General features: G+C 41.2%; 1 protein-coding gene across 2 annotated transcripts in view; it reads left to right on the plus strand.

The window, feature by feature from the left end:
• The first annotated feature begins 4,937 nt into the window (after positions 1-4,937).
• LOC139539010 (SH3 domain-binding protein 4) overlaps positions 4,938-27,574 on the plus strand; it is an 80,042-nt gene continuing 57,405 nt past the window's right edge. The window contains exon 1 of one of the 2 annotated variants that reach the window (XM_071341666.1): positions 4,938-5,073. The gene's annotated coding sequence lies outside the window, so the exon portion shown is untranslated. Of the gene's footprint in view, positions 5,079-27,574 lie in introns of both variants that reach the window. The other variant, XM_071341668.1, reaches the window with a different exon arrangement.

Below are 27,574 nucleotides of genomic sequence, written 5' to 3' on the forward strand. Positions count from 1 at the left end.
CAGAGCACCCCTACAACTCCAGAGCACCTCTACAACTCCAGAGCACCTCTACAACTCCAGAGCACCTCTACAACTCCAGAGCACCTCTACAACTCCAGAGCACCTCTATAACTCCAGAGCACCTCTACAACTCCAGAGCTCATCTACAACTCCAGAGCTCATCTACAACTCCAGAGCTCATCTACAACTCCAGAGCACCCCTACAACTCCAGATCACCTCTACAACTCCAGATCACCCCTACAACTCCAGAGCACCTCTACAACTCCAGAGCTCATCTACAACTCCAGAGCTCATCTACAACTCCAGAGCTCATCTACAACTCCAGAGCTCATCTACAACTCCAGAGCTCATCTACAACTCCAGAGCACCTCTACAACTCCAGAGCACCTCTACAACTCCAGAGCTCATCTACAACTCCAGAGCACCTCTACAACTCCAGATCACCTCTACAACTCCAGAGCACCCCTACAACTCCAGAACACCCCTACAACTCCAGAGCACCCCTACAACTCCAGAGCACCCCTACAACTCCAGAGCACCCCTACAACTCCAGAACACCCCTACAACTCCAGAACACCCCTACAACTCCAGAGCACCCCTACAACTCCAGAACACCCCTACAACTCCAGAGCACCCCTACAACTCCAGAGCACCTCTACAACTCCAGATCACCTCTACAACTCCAGAGCACCCCTACAACTCCAGACCACCTCTACAACTCCAGAGCACCCCTACAACTCCAGAGCACCTCTACAACTCCAGAGCACCTCTACAACTCCAGAGCTCATCTACAACTCCAGAGCACCCCTACAACTCCAGAGCACCCCTACAACTCCATACTGTGTGAGGAGAAGTGAATGTGTTGACTCTCTCCTTGCCTCATAGGGGGCAAGCAAAGCCTTGGGGATTCCTCAATCAATATTTAATGTTGTTTTTCAGCATTTCACTCAAGGCGGGCCTTTTTTGTATTGCGAAGCGATAACTCCTTTTATTACCATTTTGAAAAGTGTCCCAATATTATCTGCGTTAAAGCATGTCCGCTGTCTCGCACACTACTTAGGCGAGAGGAGACTAAGGCTGTTTAAAAAGGCATCCCGATTCTTGATAATTTTTCCACTAATTGGTCTATGACCAATCACATCAGATCTTTTCACATCAGCTCTTTTTCAGCGCTTATCTGATTAGTCAAAAGACCATTTATCATGAAAAAAAATATCTGATTTGGGCTGCCTGTCTAAACGCAGCCATACAGAAACTTTTGGAGGTTGTAGAATTATTTACACCGCAGCACTCAGTTCTAAAGGTAGGTATTGTGTGTGTGTATGTGTGTGCGTGTGTGTGTGTGGCTATATTGTATTCTACAGTACCTTGTTAATGACCTAATTCAATTAGAGTAAAACAAGAAGTGGAGAAAAGCACAATGTGTGTTGCTTATCAATGGCTGTGGAGAGGTTGGTGTTCCTGTTCTTTGTGTGGCTGCTTCCACCTTTTCTTCCAGAAGTGGTACAGTAGTTTCCCTCTCTTAGGTTATGCCAGATGTAATGAGTTTTTTTTAAATGGCCATGTTTACAGTTGTTTTGATAGTTACCATTCACCACTTTGTCTTTTTTGTTGTTGTTTTATATCCTCAAATTCAGCTATGAAACGTGCTATTAAATATACTACAGTATGGATGGACTGTCATTCGACAATTTACCAATTTCACACAAACAATCCTTTAACCTGTAGACGTTTACTCGCAGGACAAGAACCGATACCGAAAACTGAGTCCAACACTTAGACATGAGTGATGACACTCACAGTTTATGCTCCAACATAAGCAAAGCCACAAACCAGTTTTGAGGACATGACAGAACATGTGCTCCCCACTGTAATTCTGTCCATGCACATATTGCCCCTGAGCAGTTCCACCTCCTTGCAAGGGTCACAAGACAGAAGTAGATATGTATTATATTCATAAATATAAACTTGTCACGATCGTCGTAATGATGAGACCAAGGCGCAGCGTGCATAGAGTTCCACATACTTTTAATAAAGAGAAACTCACTAAACAAAAACAATAAAGAACAACGAACGAACCGCTATACGAATAGTGCAGACAGGCTACTAAACATAGAACAAGATCCCACAAACACAAAAGGGAAATGGCTACCTAAATATGATCCCCAATCAGAGACAACGATAAACAGCTGTCTCTGATTGGGAACCATATCAGGCCAATATAGACATACAATACACCTAGATGACAACACCCCTAGACATACAAAAACCCTAGACATACAAACTAGCGTACCCACCCTAGTCACACCCTGACCTAACCAAAATATATAGAACAACAGAGGTATCTAAGGTCAGGGCGTGACAAAACTGGATGGTTCGAGCTCTGAATACTGATTGGCTGACAGTCTCTGGTATATCAGACCATAAACACTGGTATGACAAAACATTTATTTTTACTGCTGTAATTATATTGGTAACCAGTTTATAATAGCAATAAGGCACCTCGGGGGTTTGTGGTATATGGCCAATATACCACGGCTAAGGGCTGTGTCCAGGCACTCGCAATGCGCCGTACATAAGAACAGCCCTTAGCCGTGGTATATTGGCCACATACCACACCTCCTGAGGCCTTATTGTTTAAATAGGCATTGCTTACGGCTTTGCTAGTCATGAGGCTTTTACTCCAGTTGCTTATGGTCTGAGGCATGTGATGTTTGCAAGTTTTTATGTCACATCCACAAGTACAGTGAATTACCCATAATAGTGTAAGTTGTATCTGTATAACGGATTCATTAGCTAATCAATCACACAACTTCTATTAGATCAATCACACAACTGACAATATTTTAATCTGTAATGCAACAATTTCTATGTGAAACAGGACTAAGATCAACTGGATATCAACTTGAATACCACACTCTCTCTGCCAAGGAAGACAGTTGTCCCACCCAGAAACGCTTCCATTGAATTGAATTTTGATTGAATTGGGCTTTCAGTCCGTAGAAATAGAATAAGTATATATCTATGCCTCAGACTTTACACAGGCTGCATCAGGTATCTTCCTGTCTTTGTTCTGTGAGCTCAGTTTCATTGCTGGCGCATGCCTGCTGCTGTTGTATGTTTAAATAGCAGTTCTGTCACTCAGGATGTGGAGTCAGATAAGCAGCCAGGTCCCACTCTCTGGTTGATTAGACACTGGCTCCCAAAGCCAATTACTCAACACATCCCTAACTCGTTATCTATCAACCGACCCAGCTTTTTTAAAACGTTATTATAATTTCAGCCACTAGTTTTGAAAGTGGTGCTCACGAGCCAAAAACATTTTTTTTTGTGTACTACGTCATCCAAATGTGTAACACGTGTCATCCAATTGTCTACCATGTGTCATCCAATTGTGTACTACGTCGTCCATTTTGTATGATATGTTACGTCCTGCAATTTTTAGCAATTCTTATTATATGTTATTGTATGCTGCTAATGTCTAGTTCATTAACCTACATGTCACATTGGTTTTGCAAACACCATTTGCATATGGTCAGATAAGCCTATTTTGCCAAATTGCAGCCTGAGGCGTCTGCAAATAGGTTCTGTTTGCTCCTAGGCATAAGCGAATGTCTGTGCTTGCATACTCCCAAAAAGGCCTTCACTTGCAAAATGAGAAAAAAAGGTAGTATTACTGGTTTGTCCCTCTTGAGACACCATAGCAACAACACAGCCAGTACACTTCCTCTCTAAGAGAAATCAAGAAATCTGCAATTCATTTTTATGTTTTTGCCAAGGAGGTCTTAGTCGCAAAATTTTACATCCAGCTAAGATGTTTGTTGCAGTATTTCTCAAGTGAAAAAAGCTGCATGAAAACTAGTCGTCTCTCGTTGAATGACAACAAACACTTAATTGAAGAATCCTGTCCATAGTACCCACTCTTACTGGGAGTAGTACTGTTGACCAATCACTGATGAAGGTGAGTAGACTTCGGCCATCGAACTTCGACTTGCCTTAAGAAAAAAATGTGGTGTGAGCAAACAGCTGGTAAAAAACCCTGCCGAACACATAAACGAACAAAAAAGTCACAAAATGTGGTCATAATACTGTATATGCGCAAACTGTTTCGACTGGGAAGCAACAGGCTTTATAACCTCCCTTGTCTGTCAGACACAGGTTTGGCTCTGCATGCTTTTATCTTACCTCATTTGCACACACTGTATATAGACTTTTTCTACTATATTATTGACTGTATGTTTGTTTATTCCATGTGTAACTCTGTGTTGTTGTATGTGTCGAACTGCTTTGCTTTATCTTGTAAATGAGAACTTGCTCTCAATTAGCCTACCTGGTTAAATAAAGGTGAAATAAAAAAATATAAATACATGCCTGATCGGTATTCCGGCCATGGGTAGGCTACCCTTCCTTCCTACTATCCTCACTCCCACCTTCCCATAAACCCAGAATGGGCTACTAATGGTTAGCAATAAACAATATCCTAGCCTACACTGCAAACAAATAAGTCAAACAAATCAAGTATGTTATCTAATGGAATTACTTAAAACTTCCAAGAACCTGTTTCTTCTCCTTTCTTGCATAAAATACATGAATATTGGTTGGATGGTGTGATTCACTGAGAATAAAATGCAACCAGCCATTACCAAGACCAGTCATAGATAGTCTCTAGCTCCTGATAAAGTCCTGCTGTACTTCGTACATCTGATTTTGACATCCAACGGGTCTGTTTATGAGAACGATATGCCTATTGATCTTACAAATCTCTTACGTGGTATTTTCAAACAGTGAGGTATGATGAGAATGAGAGTAGTAGGCCATTCTATTAGATTTTTTAAAATGACATTACAGTACAGTGAAAAGTAATCTGAAACTCCTAAAATTACATCATATCCATATGAAACTACTCTGATCCATGCCCCTCCCTCGCGGTGACATCAGCAGGGTCCTGCTCTCGCTCTCTCTTCCCATCGCCAAAGACTCACAAAGGACTACAACTGGATAGTCGGAACTCGCAAAACTACGCCCGTTTGATGCATTTATTCCAAAGGATTTATTTAAGGGACTTTTACTAGGTGAGGTAAGATTTAAAAGTTCTTATTCCCATGTTTTCAAATGTTAAACTTATGCTCTCATCCAAACATAAGTGCTCGCGTCGACAAAACAGTTTGCATGATGTAGTTGCGTTCTCATAGTTTAGGAACCTCATTAGTTCATTTATGAATAACTTTTTTTTCAAAATTCAGAATGGAGACCGTAGTTGTGATGTTTATTTTAATAGAAACTATTGTCATTTTAATGTTTGGATATTTTTACGAGCCGAAGGGGCAGTGCAGCCACTTAGCTGACTAAAGGTGGGTGGGTTTTTCTGTCTTTGCGGTGCTAATTTGTAGCTCTACCTACATTGTTTCTTCTTACCACGTCATGCGCCCTATAAATCACTATATCTCTCTGCCTCCACACAAGTTTTGCTGCCAATTATAAAAACAGTTTTGCCTTGAGTAATAGCAGTCGTAAATTGTCGAAATTGTCTCCACTCTCCATCACCTATTGAACACAACAATTTAAAATGTTTTAAGAGTGGTGCATTCGTAACATTGATGTTATGCAGTGACAGTCGGTGCCGATCAAGATTAGGGAGGACGATTTTTTAATGATCATGGCCTTATTTCTATCACAATATATTGGATGACTGTCATTCATATTCCATTCACCCAGCTCAAGGCTACTCGAATATGCCATATACCCATCATGTGCTTGCTACAACCTAGCCTACAACTGAAAGTTTATAATTTAGGTGAACAGGTCTAGAGATAAATTGGAGTAATCAAGGTGACACGTTCAATAATGCCTTGTATACTCTTGCCTGTATCGAGCTGATCTTGTGTGTAAACATTAGTCCAAACAGTTAAAATGAGAGTTTCTATTGGACAAATTAATATAGGCCCCTCCCCGTTTCATTCCGTTTGCTTCCGTTTAAGAAACATTTTGCAACAGAATCGGCGGGAATGAATACACCCCTAATCATCTGCGTGCGCACACAGTTCTTTCGTAGCAGCCACATTCAGCATCATCACTTTGGTCGATGTAAACTCAGCAAAAAAATAAACATCCTCTAACTGTCAACTGTGTTTATTTTCAGCAAACTTAACATGTGTAAATATTTGTATGAGCATAACAAGATTCAACAAATGAGACATAAACTGAACAAGTTCCACAGACATGTGAGTAACAGAAATTGAATAATGTGTCCCTGAACAAAGGGGGGTCAAAATCAAAAGTAACAGTCAGTATCTGGTAGAGGTCGACCGATTATGATTTTTCAACGCTGATACCGATTATTGGAGGACCAAAAAAAGCCGATGCCGCTTAATCGGCCAATTTTTATTTTATTTATTTGTAATAATAACAATTACAACAATAGTGAATGAACACTTATTTGAACTTAATATAATACATCAATAAAATCAATTTAGCCTCAAATAAATTATGAAACATGTTCAATTTGGTTTAAATAATGCAAAAACAAAGTGTTGGAGAAGAAAGTAAAAGTGCAATATGTGCCGTGTAAGAAAGCTAACGTTTAAGTTCCTTGCTCAGAACATGAGAACATATGAATGCTGGTGGTTCCTTTTAACATGAGTCTTCAATATTCCCAGGTAAGAAGTTTTAGGTTGTAGTTATTATAGGAATTATAGAACTATTTCTTGACTATTGGATGTTCTTATAGGCACTTTAGTATTGCCAGTGTAACAGTATAGCTTCCGTCCCTCTCCTCGTCCCTACCTGGGCTCGAACCAGGAACACGTCGACCACATCCACCCTCGAAGCAGCGTTACCCATGCAGAGCAAGGGGAACAACCACTCACAAGTCTCAGAGCAAGTGACGTTTGAAACGCTATTAGCGCGCACCCCGCTAACTAGCTAGCCATTTCACATCAGTTACACCAGCCTAATCTCGGGAGTTGATAGGCTTGAAGTCATAAACAGCTCAATGCTTGAAGCACAGCGAAGAGCTGCTGGCAAAACGCATGAAAGTGCGAGCCTGCTACTCAACAACCCGACTCAAACATAGAGGAATGCTATTGGATCGTAGGTTTACTAACGCATTAGTTCTAGTTTGTTGACTATACCGTTAATATGATTACAACTTGATCCCAAAAGATACCAGTATTGCAATATTTGTTCGATGGCAAAAAGTAAAACATGAAGCAGAACAAACTATGGTCCATCAAAAAAAACTGCTGTGTGTAAAGTACTGTGTTCTATAGCTTGGAAAATAAATGTGACTCTGGATGACAACATAATTATGTTTGTTGTTTCTTTTTTTTCCTCATTAGGGCTATTTTCCTAAAAAAGTTAAATTAGCTTTGTATTTTGTTTCCTTGCCACGATTCTACTAAGTATCGTGATACTAGTATGGTCCAGGTCCTAGTGACAATAGTCAAAGGTATATGAAATACAAATCGTATAGAGAGAAATAGTCCTATAATTCCTATAGCAACTACAACCTAAAACTTCTTACCTGAGAATATTGAAGACTCATGTTAAAAGGAACCACCAGCTTTCATATGTTCTCATGTTCTGAGCAAGGAACTTAAACGTTAGCGCTTTTACATGGCACATATTGCACTTTTACTTTCTTCACAAACACTTTGTTTTTGCACTATTTAAACCAAATTGAACATGTTTCATAATTTATTTGAGGCTAAATTGATTTTATTGATGTATTATATTAAGTTAAAATAAGTGTTCATTCAGTATTGTTGTAATTGTCATTATTACAAATATATATATATTTTTTAATCGCCCCATTAATTGGCATCGCCTTTTTTTGGTCCTCCAATAATCAGTATCGGCGTTGAAAAATCATAATCGATCGACCTCTACTGTGTACTACTCCCTTCAAAGAACAGCACAAACTGTCTCTAACCAGAATAGGAGTGGGAGGCCCCGGTGCACAACTGAGCAAGTGAACAAGTGCATTAGTTTGTCTAGTTTGAGAAACAGACGCTTCACAAGTCCTCAACAGGCAGCTTCATTAAATAGTACCCAAAAAACACCAGTCTCATCGTCAACAGTGAAGAGGCGACTCCGGGATGCTGGCCTTCTAGGCAGAGTTGCGAAGAAAAGCCATATCTCAGACTGGCCAATTAAAGATTAAGATGGGCAAAAGAAGACAGACACTGGACAGAGGAACTCCATACAAAATCAGCCGTTTCCAGCCACAATAGTCATTTACATCATTAACAATGTCTGCACTGTATTTCTAATCAATTTCATGTTATTTTAATGGCACCCTAGTTCCAGAATTAATTCAGTCAACTTTCACCCGGTGAAAAAATATGCCCGCTCAGATGAATCTGATTCCCTCATTCTGTTCTCTTTACTTTATCCTATCTGCATTCAAAATTATTAAGTAAAAAAAAACATCAATGTACACACATAGTGACAAAGCAAAAACAGTAATTCTTGAATTTTTGCTAATTTATTCAAACTCAAAAAACAGATACCTTATTTACGTAATTGTTCAGACACCTGGGAGTATAATAATTAGCCTTTAAAGTGCGTACTTAAAATCTGCCTGCGGAACGGTATATAATCTCAAATGCTTGTCTTTTCCGATCATACTGTCAGTCACCTTCAAGCTTCATAATTAGTACAAAATCTCTACAAATGTATTTTGCACAACTGTTCATTCATCTTTATACAGTGAACAAAAATACACTGCTCAAAAAAATAAAGGGAACACTTAAACAACACAATGTAACTCCAAGTCAATCACACTTCTGTGAAATCAAACTGTCCACTTAGGAAGCAACACTGATTGACAATAAATTTCACATGCTGTTGTGCAAATGGAATAGACAAAAGGTGGAAATTATAGGCAATTAGCAAGACACCCCCAATAAAGGAGTGATTCTGCAGGTGGTGACCACAGACCACTTCTCAGTTCCTATGCTTCCTGGCTGATGTTTTGGTCACTTTTGAATGCTGGCGGTGCTTTCACTCTAGTGGTAGCATGAGACGGAGTCTACAACCCACACAAGTGGCTGAGGTAGTGCAGCTCATCCAGGATGGCACATCAATGCGAGCTGTGGCAAGAAGGTTTGCTGTGTCTGTCAGCGTAGTGTCCAGAGCATGGAGGCGCTACCAGGAGACAGGCCAGTACATCAGGAGACGTGGAGGAGGCCGTAGGAGGGCAACAACCCAGCAGCAGGACCGCTACCTCCGCCTTTGTGCAAGGAGGAGCACTGCCAGAGCCCTGCAAAATGACCTCCAGCAGGCCACAAATGTGCATGTGTCAGCATATGGTCTCACAAGGGCTCTGAGGATCTCATCTCGGTACCTAATGGCAGTCAGGCTACCTCTGGCGAACACATGGAGGGCTGTGCGGCCCCACAAAGAAATGCCACCCCACACCATGACTGACCCACCGCCAAACCGGTCATGCTGGAGGATGTTGCAGGCAGCAGAACGTTCTCCACGGCGTCTCCAGACTCTGTCACATGTGCTCATGTGCTCAGTGTGAACCTGCTTTCATCTGTGAAGAGCACAGGGCGCCAGTGGCGAATTTGCCAATCTTGGTGTTCTCTGGCAAATGCCAAACGTCCTGCACGGTGTTGGGCTGTAAGCACAACCCCCACCTGTGGACGTCGGGCCCTCATACCACCCTCATTTAGTCTGTTTCTGACCGTTTGAGCAGACACATGCACATTTGTGGCCTGCTGGAGGTCATTTTGCAGGGCTCTGGCAGTGCTCCTCCTTGCACAAAGGCGGAGGTAGCGGTCCTGCTGCTGGGTTGTTGCCCTCCTACGGCCTCCTCCACATCTCCTGATGTACTGGCCTGTCTCCTGGTAGCGCCTCCATGCTCTGGACACTACGCTGACAGACACAGCAAACCTTCTTGCCACAGCTCGCATTGATGTGCCATCCTGGATGAGCTGCACTACCTCAGCCACTTGTGTGGGTTGTAGACTCCGTCTCATGCTACCACTAGAGTGAGAGCACCGCCAGCATTCAAAAGTGACCAAACCATCAGCCAGGAAGCATAGGAACTGAGAAGTGGTCTGTGGTCACCACCTGCAGAATCACTCCTTTATTGGGGGTGTCTTGCTAATTGCCTATAATTTCCACCTTTTGTCTATTCCATTTGCACAACATCATGTGAAATTTATTGTCAATCAGTGTTGCTTCCTAAGTGGACAGTTTGATTTCACAGAAGTGTGATTGACTTGGAGTTACATTGTGTTGTTTAAGTGTTCCCTTTATTTTTTTGAGCAGTGTATAAATGCAGCATGTAAAGTGTTGATCCCATGTTTCATGGGCTGACATGTAAGATCCCAGAAATGTTCCATATGCACAAAAAGCTTATTTCTCTCATTTTGTGCACACTTTTGTTTACATCCCTGTTAGTGAGCATTTCTCCTTTGCCAAGATTATCCATCCACCTGACAGGCGTGACATATAAAGAAGTTGGTTGTACAGCATGATCATTACACAGGTGCACCTTGTGCAGGGGACAATAAAAGGCCACTCTAAAATGTGCAGTTTTTCCCACAACACACAACGCCACAGATGTGTCAAGTTTTGAGGGAGCGTGCAATTGACATGCTGACTGCAGGAATGTCCACCAGAGCTATTGCCAGAGAATTTAATGATAATTTCTTTACTATAAGCCGCCTTCAACGTCGTTTTAGAGATTTTGGCTGTACGTCCAACCGACCTCACAACCGCAAACCACGTGTATGGTTGGCATGCAGGGTTATGGAATGGGCAGGCATAAACTACGGAAAATGAACACAATTGCATTTTATCGATGGCAATTTTAATGCACAGAAATACTGTGCCAAGATCCTGATGCCCATTTAAGGAATCTTTGACCAAAAGATGCTTATCTTTATTCCCACTCATGTGAAATTCATAGATTAGTGCCTAATTCATTTCAAATGACTGATTTCCTCATATGAACTGTAACTCAGTAAAATCATTGAAATTGTTGCGTTTTAGATTTTTGTTCAGTATAAAATAAATAACTGATATCTTGGAGCAACATTAACCCATGTTTTTGCACAACACAGTGATCTATTTTAATAAATTAAAATGTTTTTCAGTTTGTGGGCCTGAGAAGAGTCTTGCTCTTTTACTTGGACTGAAGTTCATATTGAATAATGCATGGACTTGGTTAGTCCTTGTATGTTTTATGTAGTCAGCCGGGGCAGAGCGTCTTAGTGCACTAACGGGTGACATGGAGATCAGTCTTTTTTTATTGACATTTTTTTACTCCCTTTTCTTCTCCCCAATTTTTCAACTGGCTCGGGAGGCGAAGGTTGAGTCATGCATCTTCCGAGAAAACAGGACCCGCCAAACTGCACTTCCTAATACCCGCCCTCTTAACCCGGAAGCCAGCCGCACCAATGGTCACTTGTATAATACCAAAGCCTCTGCCTACTTTCTGCTATTTCTCAGGTCACTTGTATAATACGAAGCCTCTGCCAAAGCATAACTAATTTTTCCGTCTTTCAGAGCTCCCTCTTCAGTGACAAATGATTTAAATGGACTTCATTGTGTGAGTGAATGTGCATGTGATTCTAGATAAGCTGCTCCAACAGTGAGAACGTGCCTCTCCGCACTCTCTCTCTCCTCACTCTCCCTGTGGACATTAGTGCTGGGTCCAGCTGGTTAGTTACACCGTCCTTTACAACAGAGAGCACGCTGGCACAATTGGAATCAGACAGGGCAGCTTTGTTGGCCCTGGGGCACCCTGGGACCCTGTCTGACTCATGGATAATAGCCACTTATTGCCAAGTGTCACTCATACTAGAGGTTTGGTTGGGTCATTCTGTATCATTCCATTCAGCATGGGTTGTAAGTGATTGTGTTCTCTAAGTGTTGAACAGTTCTAATCAACAGTGATTTCTTAAGATGGAGGAGGCCGATCCCTCTAGTAGCTTCTGTTTGATGGTGTCCATGTTTCTAGTGCCCATCTCCACAGGGGTGTATTGACTGGATTACCTAGGCAACTTTTCTCTCAGCTTTATTTGTGTAACATTAGCCCATCAGCTTTATTTGTGTTACATTAGCCCATCAGCGTTATTTGTGTAACATTAGCCCATCAGCTTTATTTGTGTAACATTAGCCCATCAGCTTTATTTGTTTAACATTAGCCCATCAACTTTATTTGTGTAACATTAGCCCATCAGCGTTATTTGTGTAACATTAGCCCATCAGGTTTATTTGTTTAACATTAGCCCATCAACTTTATTTGTGTAACATTAGCCCATCAGCGTTATTTGTGTAACATTAGCCCATCAGCTTTATTTGTGTAACATTAGCCCATCAGCGTTATTTGTGTAACATTAGCCCATCAGCGTTATTTGTGTAACATTAGCCCATCAGCGTTATTTGTGTAACATTAGCCCATCAGCGTTATTTGTGTAACATTAGCCCATCAGCGTTATTTGTGTAACATTAGCCCATCAGCTTTATTTGTTTAACATTAGCCCATCAGCGTTATTTGTGTAACATTAGCCCGTCAGCGTTATTTGTGTAACATTAGCCCATCAGCTTTATTTGTTTTACATTAGCCCATCAGCTTTATTTGTGTAACATTAGCCCGTCAGCTTTATTTGTGTAACATTAGCCCGTCAGCTTTATTTGTGTAACATTAGCCCGTCAGCTTTATTTGTGTAACATTAGCCCGTCAGCTTTATTTGTGTAACATTAGCCCGTCAGCGTTATTTGTGTAACATTAGCCCGTCAGCTTTATTTGTGTAACATTAGCCCGTCAGCTTTATTTGTGTAACATTAGCCCGTCAGCTTTATTTGTGTAACATTAGCCCGTCAGCGTTATTTGTGTAACATTAGCCCGTCAGCGTTATTTGTGTAACATTAGCCCGTCAGCGTTATTTGTGTAACATTAGCCCGTCAGCGTTATTTGTGTAACATTAGCCCGTCAGCGTTATTTGTGTAACATTAGCCCGTCAGCGTTATTTGTGTAACATTAGCCCGTCAGCGTTATTTGTGTAACATTAGCCCGTCAGCGGTATTTGTGTAACATTAGCCCGTCAGCGGTATTTGTGTAACATTAGCCCGTCAGCGTTATTTGTGTAACATTAGCCCGTCAGCTTTATTTGTGTAACATTAGCCCGTCAGCGTTATTTGTGTAACATTAGCCCGTCAGCTTTATTTGTTTAACATTAGCCCGTCAGCGTTATTTGTGTAACATTAGCCCGTCAGCTTTATTTGTGTAACATTAGCCCGTCAGCTTTATTTGTTTAACATTAGCCCGTCAGCGTTATTTGTGTAACATTAGCCCGTCAGCTTTATTTGTGTAACATTAGCCCGTCAGCGTTATTTGTGTAACATTAGCCCGTCAGCGTTATTTGTGTAACATTAGCCCGTCAGCTTTATTTGTGTAACATTAGCCCGTCAGCTTTATTTGTGTAACATTAGCCCGTCAGCTTTATTTGTGTAACATTAGCCCGTCAGCTTTATTTGTGTAACATTAGCCCGTCAGCTTTATTTGTGTAACATTAGCCCGTCAGCTTTATTTGTTTAACATTAGCCCGTCAGCGTTATTTGTGTAACATTAGCCCGTCAGCTTTATTTGTGTAACATTAGCCCGTCAGCGTTATTTGTGTAACATTAGCCCGTCAGCGTTATTTGTGTAACATTAGCCCGTCAGCTTTATTTGTGTAACATTAGCCCGTCAGCTTTATTTGTGTAACATTAGCCCGTCAGCTTTATTTGTGTAACATTAGCCCGTCAGCGTTATTTGTGTAACATTAGCCCGTCAGCTTTATTTGTGTAACATTAGCCCGTCAGCTTTATTTGTGTAACATTAGCCCGTCAGCTTTATTTGTTTAACATTAGCCCGTCAGCTTTATTTGTGTAACATTAGCCCGTCAGCTTTATTTGTGTAACATTAGCCCGTCATTTTTTGGGTGTTCCAATTCTGAGTCTCGAATGTACAACCAGTGTTGTTGATAACCTGGAACATGCAGTGTCGTTTAGAAAGAGATTAGGAAGTGAAACCAGAGGCTACATTTCCCTTTGGATTCCAATGTTACCATGGCATTCCTCATACTTCATGGTGAGACTAGCAATGTGATGAGATGAGAATTCTACTGAAATGTCTGATTTTATAAAGCCTGCATTGACAGTTGGAAGACACCCTATTTTTTTTATCGAAAGAATGATTCCTTTTCACTTCATCCCTTGTGCCAATTTACAATGAAATATTTATGTTCAAAGCTTTCAAGTGAATGAAGTGGAGAGGGATAGCCAAAGCTAGTAGAGGTTTTCCACAGCCATTTAATAAGGCATAATGCCAGTTTTAGACTCTTTGCAATGTGATACACAAGCACAACATAGTTTTAATGCATCTTCAGTTAAAGTGTTGAAAGGAAATTGTATTTCCATGTATGATTTGCAAGACAGACGTTTGCATGCATAGAAATGTCGGGCTATTAGACAAATGTTTACCAACCCATTCAAATCTCCTCACTGGCTGTAAACCAATCTTAGTACCATGTGAGACAGATGATGTCACTGAAGAATCTAGAATCTGATGCTGTCATCAGAATCAGTCAATGTACACAGTGAGGCTTCTGTTATGGTTCTCCGTCAACATTGGTCTTTGATTACATTATCTTTGACCGGCCAATAGTCAATAGAGCCACACACAGTGTCATGAAGAGTGTCTCTGTATTATGTTGGAGCTACATTTGTAGAAGGTTGTATGGACCACCGTTTATCCGCAGGCTATAAGGACCACAAGGTGGTTATAAAACTCACCACACCGAGGAGTCTAGATCGATGCTGAAACATTCACCTCTGGGATAACACCTATTCTTTAGTGCAGGGATCAAATCAAATACAACAGGTGTGACCTTACAGTGAAATGCTTACTGACAAACCCTGAACCAACAATGCAGTTTTAAGAAAAATAAGTGTTAAGTAAAAAATATAAATAACAAATGGTTAAAGTGCAGCAGTAAAATAACAGTAGCGAGGCTATATACAGGGGGTACCGGTACAGAGTCGATGTGTGGGGGCATCAGTTAGTCAAGGTAATATGTACATGTAGGTAGAGAAAGTGACTATACATAGATAACCAGAGAGTAGCAGCAGCGTAAATGTGTGGGGGGGGGGCACACAATGCAAATAGTCTTGGTAGCCATTTGATTAGCTGTTCAGGAGTCTTCTGGCTTGGGGGTAGAAGCTATTAAGAAGCCTTTTGGACCTAGACTTGGCGATCCGGTACTGCTTGCCGTGTGGTAGCAGAGAGAACTGTCTAATATGACTAGGGTGTCTGGAGTCTTTGACAATTTTTAGGGCCTTCCTCTGACACCGCCTGGTGTAGAGGTCCTGGATGGCAGGAAGCTTGGCCCCAGTGATGTACTGGGCCGTACGCACTACCCTCGGCAGCCGAGCAGTTTCCATACCAGGCAGTATGCTCTCGATGGTGCAGCTGTAGAACCTTTTGAGGATCTGAGGACCCATGCCATATCTTTCCAGTCTCCTGAGGAATAGGCTTTGTCGTGCCCTCTTCACGACCGACTTGGTCTGTTTGGACCATGATAATTTTTTGGTGATGTGGACACCAAGGAACTTGAAGCTCTCAACCTTCTCCACTACAGCTCTGTCGATGAGAATGGGGCGTGCTCATCCTCCTTTTCCTGTAGTCCACAATCATCTCCTTTGTCTTGATCACGTTGAGGGAGAGGTTGTTATCCTGGCAACACACGGCCAGGTCTCTGGCCTCCTCCCTATAGGCTGTCTCATCGTTGTCGGTGATCAGGCCTACCACTGTTGTGTTGTCAGCCAACTTAATGATGGTGTTGGAGTCGTGCCTGGGCGGCAGCCATCTCCTCCAGCGCCTTTCTTTCAATCATCAATCATCACCCCAACCTACGTCCCCGATATCTCTCTTTCTCGTGCGAATCACGGGGACTTGGGCCTTGTCTGGTGTCTGAAGTAGATCCTTCTCACCCGACTTGTTAAAGAAAAAATCTTTGTCCAGTACGAGGTGAGTAATCGCTGTGCTGATATCCAGAAGCTCTTTTCAGTCATGAGATGGTGGCAGAAACATTATGTACAAAAACTTGAAAAAATACACACAATAACACAATTGGTTAAGTGCACGTAGAACGGCAGCGTCGTTTTTAATCATCATCTGAGTGGATGGTCGGGGTGCCGGAACATAATATATTTTTACACTGCAAATTGACCGCAAGAAGCGTAAACAGATGTAATATTTGAGTAAAACACAATACTTTCAAACCAATTTTGATTATATTTGGGAACATTGTTCTGCGTAAGGTGGCGTCTTTCAGATGGGACGTTAAAACGGGTGTCCTGACTCCGTGGTTATTCAAAATCCCATGGTGCTAATTGTAAGAGTAGGGGTGTTCACCTTGGTGTCATGGCCACCTAATCATCCCCCTCGTTCCTAATTGGCATATACTGTATCACTCCTCACCTCTCCACCTGATAGCTGATGTGTGGTGAAAGTTCTGGCACAAAAATGGTCGCTGTGAATCACCCAAGTGGGTGCTAAACATTGATGGTGGATGAGGTGAGTTTCCCCCTACAATATAAAGTGCTTTAAGTACCTCAGTTGGTAGAAAAGTGCTCTGCAATAAAATGCAAATGAATTACTTAAAAATCATACAATGTGATTTTCTGGATTTTTGTTTTAGATTCCGTCTCTCACAGTTGAAGTGTACCTATGATAAAAATTACAGACCTCTACATGCTTTGTAAGTAGGAAAACCTGCAAAATCGGCAGTGTATAAAATACTTGTTCTCCCCACTGTATATCTCTGTATTATGTGTGGAAATACTTGGGAACAGATTTCCTAAATTAAATCCATTGGATGTGATTTCCTGGTGTTTTACACTCTCTTTTATGTCCAACTATGAACATTTTACAGTTTTTTTTTTCTTCTGCTCGGAGAACTTGGGGGGCCAAATAAAACCATGCGCAGACCAAATTCGGCCCACAGGCCACCAGTTGGGGAACCCTGCTTTACTGCATGCTTTCAGTAGATGTGTGGTAGCCAAAGATAATCAGGTTTCAGGAAGACTGGTTACAATGGATTACAAGTGAGCTTATTATTATTATCAACTTTTTTGCCATATTCCATAGATTTTTTAAAAACTTCTCAATATTGGCTTGCAGTTTATTTTTAATTTGCAAGAGCTGAGAACAATGCACAGTCAAGCTGAGTCACAGTTGAAGTCAGGGGATGTTGGGGAGGAGACAGTGAGGCACATGGGGGATCTGGCTGCCCCTCATCACAAAGGCATTTCCTTCTTGTTGCTGCTCCTCAGGCATGTCCTGTTCATGAACAGCCCTCCTTAGACATAGAGGCAAGAACTTCCTCTGTTCCAATGTACTAGGGATGGACATTTTGAAATTATTTCACTATTCAAACAATATCATAGTATTTTTTTCGGATAGCCGGGTAGTTGAAATGCATGTTTTAAAGACGTTTATTTTTTATTTTTTTACTTCAATGGGGGCTTGTTTGCGCCACTCAGTAGAGGCGATGCACGCAGCTTGTTGTTAGACTAGCGCAAGTTAACCAATTGCAGTGACAATGTAAACAAGCTTTAACAATAACAAGATAAGTGTGAAAAGTGTTCAGGCTACCGGCACTGGTGTAAAGTACTTAAGTAGCAATACTTTAAAGTACTACTTAAGTAGGTTTTCGGGGTATCTGTACTTTTTTGACAACTTTTACTTCACTACATTCCTGAAAATATTGTACTTTTTACTCCATACATTTTCCCTGACAACCAAAAGTACTCTTTACAGTTGGAATGCTTAGCAGGACAGGAAAATTGTCAAATTCAAGCATTTATCAAGAGAACACTGCCTCTGGCCTGGCGGACTCACTAAACACAATTGCATCTTTTGTAAATAATGCTTGAGTGTTGGAGTGTGCCCAGGGCTATCCATACATTTTAAAAACAAGAAAATGGTGCTGTCTGCTTTGCTTAATATAGGGAATTTTAAAATATTTATACTTTTACTTGTATTTTTTAATATTTAAGTATATTTAAAACCAAATACTTTTAGACTTTTACTCAAGTAGTATTTTACTGGCTGACTTTCACTTTTACTTGAGTAACTTTCTATTAAGGTATCTATACTTTTACTCAAGTATGACAGTTGGGTACTTTTTCCACCACTGGCGCACTCATAACTGATTGTTTTATTAAAACGTCTAATGTCATGGTCTATCCTTGTATGTCACACAGATAATTACATTTTAAGCGAAGCATTTTCATTTAAATAGGCCTCCGTTTTTTAAACATTTTTTAAAATGAATACTCTCGCAAGTAATCAAATACTAACGTCCTGTTCAGATATTGAAATAACCGTGCCCATCCCTACTCTGGACTGTATGCCAAAGAGAATATGAACCCAAATCTCTAAGCTATCAATATCCTTTTTCTTACCACAGGGTGCAAGCTTGTACTGTGCCTGTCCTGTGTCTTTGGCCTTGAACACAAATGTACTACAATTGTAATGACAATTTTCAGCGTTCGTCTCTTCCTGTACACACACACACACACTGCCCCATAATGTTCTGAGAATGTTCCCCACTCCTCTCTGTTGAGTGGAACACTTTACATTACACAGTGATCTGCAGTACAACAGCAGGAAAGTGGCAGTCCATTTTCATGATATTAAAACTAGCGTTTGGAAGTTGTTACTCACGCTCACTCACTTTTACAGCTGTGATGACCAGTGATGTCTGGTAACGTCCTCGGCCAGCCAGCACTGTGCCACACTTGTCTGATGTGCACGGTCATTCCCAAAACAGGACAGCAGCAGCTCAAGCCTTAGGTTGAATTAATAACACCACAACGACGGTAGTACTTTACATAAAAAATATACTGTATGACATACAGTTGGAGTCGGAAGTTTACATACACTTAGGTTGGAGTCATTAAACTCGTTTTTCAACCAGTCCACACATTTCTTGTTAAAAAACTATAGTTTTGGCAAGTCGGTTAGGACATTACTTTGTGCATGACACAAGTCATTTTTACAACATTTGTTTACAGACAGATTATTTCACTTATAATTCACTATCACAATTCCAGTGGGTCAGAAGTTTACATACACTATGTTGACTGTGCCTTTACACAGCTTGGGAAATTCCAGAAAATGATGTCATGGCTTTAGAAGCTTCTGATAGCCTAATTGACATAATTTGAGTCAATTGGAGGTGAACCTGTGGATGTATTTCAAGGCCTTCCTTCAAACTCATTGCCTCTTTGCTTGACATCATGGGAAAATCAAAAGAAAACAGCGAAGAAAAAAAAAATGTGAGGACCTCCACAGGTCTGGTTCATCCTTGGGAGCAATTTACAAATGCCTGAAGGTACCACGTTCATCTGTACAAACAATAGTACGCAATTATAAACACCATGGTACCACGTAGCCGTCATACCGCTCAGGAAGGAGACGCGTTCTGTCTCCTAGAGATGAACGAACTTTGGTGCGAAAAACCCTGTGAAGATGCTGGAGGAAACGGGTACAAAAGTATCTATATCCACAGTAAAACGAGTCCTATATCGACATAACCTGAAAGGCCGCTCAGCAAGCAAGAAGCCACTGCTCCAAAACCGCCATAAAAAAGCCAGACTATGGTTTGCAACTGCACATGGGGACAAATATCGTACTTTTTGGAGAAATGTACTCTGTTCTGATGAAACAAAAATAGAACTGTTTGGCCATAATGACCATTGTTATGTTATGAGGAAAAAGGAGGAGGCTTGCAAGCCGAAGAACACCTTTCCAACCGTGATGCATGGGGGTGGCAGCATCATGTTATGGAGGTGCTTTGCTGCAGGAGCGACTGGTGCACTTCACGAAATAGATGGCATCATGAGGCAGGAAAATTATATGGGAATATTGATGCAACATCTCAAGACATCAATCAGGATGTTCAAGCTTGGCCGCAAATGGGTCTTCCAAAAGGACAATGACCCCAAGCATACTTCCAAAGTTGTGGCAAAATGGCTTAAGGACAACAAAGTCAAGGTATTGGAGTGGCCATCACACAGCCCTGACCTCAATCCTATAGAAAATGTGTGGGCAGAACTGAAAAAGCGTGTGTGAGCAAGGATGCCTAAAACACTTTTTGACTGTTTTTATTTCACCTTTTATTTAACCAGGTAGGCTAGTTGAGAACAAGTTCTCATTTACAACTGCGACCTGGCCAAGATAAAGCAAAGCAGTGCAACACAAACAACAACACAGAGTTACACATGGAATAAACAAACATAGACAATATTACAATAGAACAAGTCTATATACAGTGTTTGCAAATGAGGTAGGATAACGGAGGTAAGGCAATAAATAGGCCTTAGTGGCGAAATAATTACAATAATGCAATTAAACACTGGTGTGATAGATGTGCAGAAGATGAGTATACAAGTAGAGATACTGGGGTGCAATGGAGCAACATAAATCAAATTGATAACAGTATGGGGATGAGGTAGTTGGATGGGCTAATTACAGGTGGGCTATGTACAGGTGCAGTGATCTATGAGCTGCTCTGACAGCTGGTGCTTAAAGTTAGTGAGGGAGATATGAGTCTCCAGCTTCTGTGATTTTTGCAATTTGTTCCAGTCATTGGCAGCAGAGAACTGGAAGGAAAGGCGGCCGAAGGAAGAATTGGCTTTGGGGGTGACCAGTGAAATATACCTGCAGGAGCACGTTCAACGGGTGGGTGCTGCTATGGTGACCAGTGAGCTGAGATAAGGCGGGGCTTTACCTAGCAAAGAGATATAGATGACCTGGAGCCAGTGGGTTTGGCGACGAATATGAAGCGAGGGCCAGCCAACGAGAGCATACAGGTTGCAATGGTGGGTGGTATATGGGGCTTTGGTGACAAAACGGATGGCACTGCGATAGACTGCATCAAATTTTCTGAGTAGAGTGTTGGAGGCTATTTTATAAATGACATCGTGGAGGATCGGTAGGATAGTCAGTTTTACGAGGGTATGTTTGGCAGCATGAGTGAAGGATGCTTTGTTGTGAAATAATTAATTTTGGATTGGAGATGCCTAATGTGATTCTGGAAGGAGAGTTTACAGTCTAACCAGACACCTAGGTATTTGTAGTTGTCCACATATTCTAAGTCAGAATCATCCAGAGTAGTGATGTTGGGCGGGCGGGCAGCGATCGGTTGAAGAGAATGTATTTAGTTTTACTTGCATTTAAGAGCAGTTGGAGACCACGGAAGGAGAGTTGTATGGCATTGAAGCTCGTCTGGAGGTTAGTTAAGACAGTGTCCAAAGAAGGGCCAGAAGTATACAGAATGGTGTCGTCTGCGTAGAGATGGATCAGAGAGTCACCTGCAGCAAACCTGACTTTTTCACCAGCTCTGTCAGGAGGAATGGGCCAAAATTCACCCAACTTATTGTGGGAAGCTTGTGTAAGGCACCCAAAACATTGACCCAAGTTAAACAATTTAAAGACAATGCTACCGAATACTAATTGAGTGTATGTAATCTTCTGACCCACTGGGAATGTGATGAAAGAAATAAAAGCTGAAATAAATAATTATTTCTTAGTTCTGCCATTTCACATTCTTAATATAAAGTGGTGATCCTAACTGAATTTCTACTAGAATTAGATGTCAGGAATTGTGAAAAATTGATCTAAAATGTATTTGGCTAAGAGCTATGTAAACTTCCGACTTCAACTGTATGTATTACTAATGCGGTACGCACAAGTGAAATCTCATCACTGGACCGCTCTGTCCATCTGGGGTCCGTACATTTTTTTTGTTGCACAGTCTGTCAGGGATGCAGTGCCACTGTCAATAGGGAGCCAACAATGAGCCAACAGAATGTACCCTCCAACAGAAGAATAGCTCTACATGGAACGTTAACCACATCACCTTGGTGTATGAGTCTATATCCTGTGTGGAGGGTGATGGGGGACTATGTCAAGGGCCTTTCATTTCTAAATCAAATAGCAAAATGATCCTTAGTATGACCTTAAAACATTTCCTTATAGCTTAGTAGGACACCCCCCCGGGCTTAAATTGTAATGGGTTAGTCATGGTGGCTGAGTCCAAATCCTGTGTGGAGGATGATGGGGAATTGAGAATAGCTTTATACCTGAAGACATACTTGTTTTGATGGAAATGGCTGGAAATGATGTCATTGTTGTTTTGACTGTTGGAAACATTACACAATATCCTTTGTAGATATTGTTTTACTTTGTTTCCTTTGGACACACCATCCCTTTGAAACGTGAAAGCAGCGTCACACTTCTCTTCCCTATTTCAGTTGGACCTCTCAAGACCTCTTCACACTAATCCTCTAATGAACTGTAGGGCTGGTATCTTTTTCCATTTTCACATTCAGCAGATTCAGTATGATAACAGAAAGTAGCCTAGCTATGCAGGAGAGCTGGATTGATATGGTGCCAATTCAACAGGGATTCTTTAATTATCTTTTCACTTTCTTATGCACCTATAGTTTTTGTGAGCGTAGATATATTCCTACAGTATGAATAATGTCAGCACCAGGGCCCATTTCATTTACATTTCAGTGGACATATTGATGACTTTTGTGTTTTTTGCAGGATGTATTTGATGACATATTTCCTCATGTCACACCTCAGATGAGGAATATATGAGCACCTGTATCTGACCTGGAAGTAAAAGACAGGCATAGCATCGTCATCCGCTCCTCTGTAATACAATCTATTTGCACCAGCGCTCCCCTGGGGCCCAGAACACAGCAGGAACCAAATCACTGGATAAAATGAGTGGTGTGGATGAGATTCACAGTGCGTTTCCTCTGTGGGGATATTTGCAAAAAGGGAAAGAGTATTTGGGCTGTTCTGTCATAGCCTCAGAGCTGTATCAGAGTTTGATAGGCTAATCCGCTTACGCTGCCTTCCTGGTGCTGCGGTTGACTTACCCGCCACCATCTAGCTGCCTGCCACTCTTCTCTCTCACTCACTCTTCCCTTTGAACGTAGGCTTAAACTCACTAACACATACACAGACAACAGGCTACACACGCTGTAGACAGATCTTGACAGGCAGTGTTATAAGGCAGCCATTTGAAGTTAAGAATGTTGACTGGCAGTACTGGTAAAGTATAAGTATGAGGAGCAGTAGGGCAGTTTAATTTCAGCCGTAAATAATTATGTTTTTAATTTTCTTCATGTGACTTTAATGGTGTAATTAATTTGGCAAGTAAGGTTTACAATGAGATGGCCTGCAGTAATGGTAGATATCGGGTTTACTATGAGGTGATGGCCTGCAGTGATGGTAGATATCAGGTTTACAATGAGATGATGGCCTGCAGTAATGGCAGATATCAGGTTTACAATGAGATGATGGCCTGCAGTAATGGTAGATATCAGGTTTACAATGAGATGATGGCCTGCAGTAATGGTAGATATCAGGTTTACTATGAGATGATGGCCTGCAGTAATGGTAGATATCAGGTTTACAATGAGATGATGGCCTGCAGTAATGGTAGATATCAGGTTTACAATGAGATGATGGCCTGCAGTAATGGTAGATATCAGGTTTACAATGAGATGATGGCCTGCAGTAATGGTAGATATCAGGTTTACAATGATATGATGGCCTGCAGTAATGGTAGATATCGGGTTTACTATGAGATGATGGCCTGCAGTAATGGTAGATATCAGGTTTACAATGAGATGGCCTGCAGTAATGGTAGATATCAGGTTTACTATGAGATGGCCTGCAGTAATGGTAGATATCAGGTTTACTATGAGATGGCCTGCAGTAATGTTAGATATCAGGTTTACAATGGAGATGGCCTGCAGTAATGGTAGATATCAGGTTTACAATGAGATGGCCTGCCGTAATGGTAGATATCAGGTTTACAATGAGATGGCCTGCAGTAATGGTAGATATCAGGTTTACAATGAGATGGCCTGCCGTAATGGTAGATATCAGGTTTACAATGAGATGGCCTGCAGTAATGGTAGATATCAGGTTTACAATGAGATGGCCTGCAGTAATGATTTAATTAAAGGCATCACCTTTAGGTTGATTTTATTTGTTTTAAAAGACAAATTAAGAAACCTCATGCAAACTGCATTCCCCCCTCACTGTTATTCATTTTGTTTTGTAAACATTGGCTACTACCGATTGCCTGACGATTCGTCCTGCATTTAATTCCACTGCTCTATCCATCGGTTTGAATGTGTTGGCATTCCAGAAGTCATCGTAGAGAAGAAACGTTAGTGGGCGTGGCGTTTGACCAGCGCCACGTGGAAGGGTAGCCAGGCAGTATTACCACTGTCTAACGTGTCATATTTAAAGCATATTTTTAAATATGCACTTTTCTGAAATTGTGGGCTAGAATAGATACTGTTGCTTTGAGAGCAAGAGATGAGAGAGAACATGTAGCAAGCAGTTCAACCTGTGTTACATTGCTGTAATATCCTGCTAAAGGACCTGCGTTTGAGCATGAAATAGTCACGAGATAAATCCCTGATTAGTTGCCTGAAGTAGCCATATTAACTTTATCTCCCTATTAGGTGAACCAAGGAGGCAGAGAGAGCAGCTAAGCAGAGCAAAAATGGTGTCTGGCACATCCAATGGGACTCCAGACGACATGAAACCTCATTTCGCTCTCTCTCCAAACGCTTTCTTACTGCGTGTGCTACTTTTGCAACTACTTAGATTTACGTCTCAGGTAACATCCTTACCAGTTGTTTCTGTTTGTTGAATTCCAGACGCCACTTCCCGCTATTGTCCTTCTTGAACTGCTGCTGTGAGGTTAAGTATGGTATGGTGATCACTGGTCAAGGCCAGGGGATAGGTCTAGAGATGTACATTGGCTTGTGAAAGTATTCACCCCCTTAGCATTTTTCCTATTTTGTTGCCTTACAACCTGGAATTAAAATGTATTTTGGGGGGTTTGTGTCTTTTGATTTACACAACCTGACTACCACTTTGAAGATTAAAAATATATTTTATTGTGAAACAAACATGAAATAAGACAAAAAACAGAACTTGAGCGTGCATAACTATTCACCCGCTGAAAGTCAATACTTTGTAGAGCCACCTTTTGCACCTTTCACTCGAGTGTTGCTTTAGCAGTATGTTTAGGGTCATTGTCCTGCTGGAAGGTGAACCTCCGTCCCAGTCTCAAATCTCTGGAAGCCTGAAACAGGTTTCCCTCAAGAATTTCCCTGTATTTAGCGCCATCCATCATTCCTTCAATTCTGACCAGTTTCCCAGTCTCTGCCGATGGAAAAACACCCCCACAGCATGATGCTGCCACCACCATGCTTCACTGTGGGGATGGGGTTCTCGGGATGATGAGAGGTGTTGGGTTTGTGCCAGACATAGCGTTTTCCTTGATGGCCAAAACATTTTAGTCTCATCTGACCAGAGTACCTTCTTCCATATGTTTGGGGAGTCTCCCACATGCCTTGACCCAACCCTGATTTGTACTTCTCCACAACTTTGTCACTGACCTGTTTTGGAGAGCTCCTTGGTCTTCATGGTGCCGCTTGCTTGGTGGTGCCCCTTGCTTAGTGGTGTGGCAGACTCTGGGGCCTTTCAGAACAGGTGTATATATACTGAGATCATGTGACAGATCATGTGACACTTAGATTACACACAGGTGGACTTTATTTAACTAATTATGTGACTTCTGAAGGTAATTGGTTGCACCAGATCTTATTTAGGGGCTTCATAGCAAAGGAGGTGAATACATATGCACGCACCCCTTTTCTGTTTTTTATTTTTTAGAATTTTGTGAAACAAGTCATTTTTTTCATTTCACTTCACCAATTTGGACTATTTTGTGTATTTTCCATTACATGAAATCTAAATAAAAATCAATTTAAATTACAGGTTGTAATGCAACAAAATAGGAAAAAAGCCAAGGGAGTGAATACTTTTGCAAAGCACTGTAGACCACCCAGGGGTAGTGTGAAAGTAGATGGACACATGCATTTGATACAGACCATCAAATTCACCCAAACTCTTTATCAAAGGCGTATGTTGGCAGTCGTAGGACAGAATGGGCTCATCTTCACCACTTTGTGAAGCAACGCTGCAGTCCTCATTATACTCTTCCTTCACAGCCTGGAGGAGCACCCTTAGAATCACTCATGCTTTAGTAAAAACATGTCAGTGGATTCATAAGACATTTCTCCCATGAAAACTTAAAGAGGTTATTGAATTATAGATGGGATGTAAAAAAGCTCAGAGTAGTTTGTTTGTATGTGTCGAGACAGAGCTGGGTTCCGTTGACCCACATCTGGTTTCAAAGATAGGCCAAGAGTTGAGAGATACAGGTAACTGCCAAAATAATGGGATAAATGAGGGATACAAATTAGGGATGCACGATATATCAGTGAACATATTGGAATCGGCCGATATTATCTAAAAATGCCAACATCGGTATCGGCCCGATGTCTATTTTAACGCCAATGTGAAAAACCGATGTCACATATGACGTGCATACCTATATAACGTAGATACATGAAATATGACGCCACATAAAATGTCGCGCTACACGTGCAACACAGCATTCCTAACCTAACCCACAATGCCTGCTGTGTGGATTGAGCAGTCAACAAGTCAAGCAGTCATTTACATTTACATTTAAGTCATTTAGCAGACGCTCTTATCCAGAGCGACTTACAAATTGGTGCATTCACCTTATGATATCCATTTGAAAGAGTAAGAACATTTCAGAGAGACAACTCAAAGGTGAAATCCATTAACCTGTCTAGGACTGGCCCCCCACATTCCACTGAAAAGGCAGCGCGGGAAATTCAAAAATATTTTTTTGAAATATTTAACTTTCACACATTAACAAGTCCAATACAGCAAATGAAAGATAAACATCTTGTGAATCCAGCCAACATGTCCGATTTAAAAAAAAATGTTTTACAGCGAAAACACCACGTATATTTATGTTAGCTCACCACCAAATCCAAAAAAGCACAGACATTTTATTCACAGCACAGGTAGCTTTCACAAAACCCACAAATAGAGATAAAATGAATCACTAACCTTTGAACATCTTCATCAGATGAGTCATATAACATCATGTTACACAATACATTTATGTTTTGTTCAATAATGTGCATATATATATATATATATATTTAAAAAATCTCAGTTTACATTGGCGCATTACGTGCAGTAATGTTTTGATTCCAAAACATCTGGTGATTTTGCAGAAATACTCATAATAAACATTGATAAAAGATGCAAGTGTTATTCACATAATTAAAGATAAACTTATCCTCTATGCAACCGCTGTTTCAGATTTCAAAATAAACTTTACGGAAAAGATTAATCTGAGCACGGCGCTCAGACCACAATCCAGCCAAAGAAATAGTCGCCATTTTGGCGTCAACAAAAGCTACAAAAACACTATAAATATGCACTTACCTTCGAATAACTTTATCAGAAGGCACTCCCAGGATTCCCAGATCGACAATAAATGACTGAAAAGTTCCATAAAGCCCATCATTTAGCCACTTGTTGTTAGCATGTTCAGCCCAGGAATCCAT

This window comes from Salvelinus alpinus, chromosome 14, assembly GCF_045679555.1.
Source record: "Salvelinus alpinus chromosome 14, SLU_Salpinus.1, whole genome shotgun sequence".
Lineage (NCBI taxonomy): Eukaryota > Metazoa > Chordata > Actinopteri > Salmoniformes > Salmonidae > Salvelinus > Salvelinus alpinus.